Source organism: Aureococcus anophagefferens (assembly GCF_000186865.1).
Source record: "Aureococcus anophagefferens unplaced genomic scaffold AURANscaffold_89, whole genome shotgun sequence".
Classification (NCBI taxonomy): domain Eukaryota; class Pelagophyceae; order Pelagomonadales; family Pelagomonadaceae; genus Aureococcus; species Aureococcus anophagefferens.
In genome coordinates this window covers 35,196-36,363 of record NW_008705639.1, presented here as the reverse complement: position 1 = coordinate 36,363, position 1,168 = coordinate 35,196, and the positions used below count along the sequence as shown (strand labels likewise).

The 1,168-nt window shown below is 64.1% G+C and overlaps 1 protein-coding gene across 1 annotated transcript in view; it reads left to right on the top strand.

Moving 5' to 3' along the window:
* AURANDRAFT_68303 (hypothetical protein) overlaps positions 1-1,168 on the top strand; it is a gene marked incomplete at both ends in the record, with an annotated part of 3,011 nt that overhangs the window by 1,600 nt on the left and 243 nt on the right. The gene's annotated exons all lie outside the window — the stretch shown is intronic.

Below are 1,168 nucleotides of genomic sequence, written 5' to 3'. Positions count from 1 at the left end.
AAGTCCAGAAACTCCGCAGGATCGAAGAAGTCGCCGCGTTCATGGACCTTCGCGAGCTTTTCCGCTTCCTCGAGGTGGAGGAGCCCGACGCCCGCGTCGCTGCACGCAAAACTCAACCCCAGCTGGTAGTGCGCGTACATATTCCCCTGGGGCGTCTCAGCGATGCGGAGCGCCTCCGACGCGGACGCGATCGCGTCTGCGCAGTGCTCGAGGCCGATCTGCGCCGCCGCGGCCTCGCACAGGATCTTCACCCGGCACTCGTTGTCGAGGCCGAGCCGCCCGCACATCCGCGCCTGATCCATCGTGGCCTTGGCGTACGCCTCCATGTTGCCGAGGCCCCGGTAGGATGCCTTGACGACGTCCAGGACCACAGTCGCGACGCGGACCTCCCAGGCGTCGTCGTGTATAACGGAGAACCGGCCGGCACTTAGCGCGAATTTGAGCGCCTCCTCGTAGGACCCTTGCTCGAGCGAGACGCGCGCGCAGTCGAAGAAGCACTCGAAGACGAGGCCTTCGACGTGTCGAATGAGGTTTGACGCAAAGGTCTGGGGGTAGATCCCTTCCGGGTGTTTCTTCTTGAACGCGGCGATCTCCTGCTCCAAGCGGTCGGCGTTTCCCTGCGCGAGCCGCAGGACACCGCGCTTCGCGCGCTGCGTCTTCAATGGCGTCGACTTCAGTATCGCCTCCACTTGTTTGCAACTCTTGATGAGCGCGTGGCTCATCGTGAATTTGACGTTTTGCGGTTCTGTAAGCTGCTTCTCGCCGTCGGACGCGGCCATGGTTCACCAGCGCGGAGTCGAGCGAATTGCGTTCGACCCGTGATCGCTGGGCAGCGCGCGCTTTAAGCGTTCAGCGCGGAGTCGGGCGACTCACGCAGAGCGCCCACGCTTCGGCCGGCGCCATCGAGGCGCCAGGGCAGCCGAGCTGCGGCACCACTGTTCAGCGCGGAGTCGGGCGACTCACGCAGAGCGCCCGCGCTTCGGCCGGCGCCATCGAGGCGCCAGGGCAGCCGAGCTGCGCCACCACTGGCCTCAATTTGCATTGAATCGGGTCCGTCGTCTCGAGCTCCGCGGTTCACCTTGGTTTCACCTTAGCTCGGAATCCTGCGAAGTAATGGCGCGGGCCCTCATAACTACCATCTTAACTTGAAGCCGAATCTTCAGGGCGG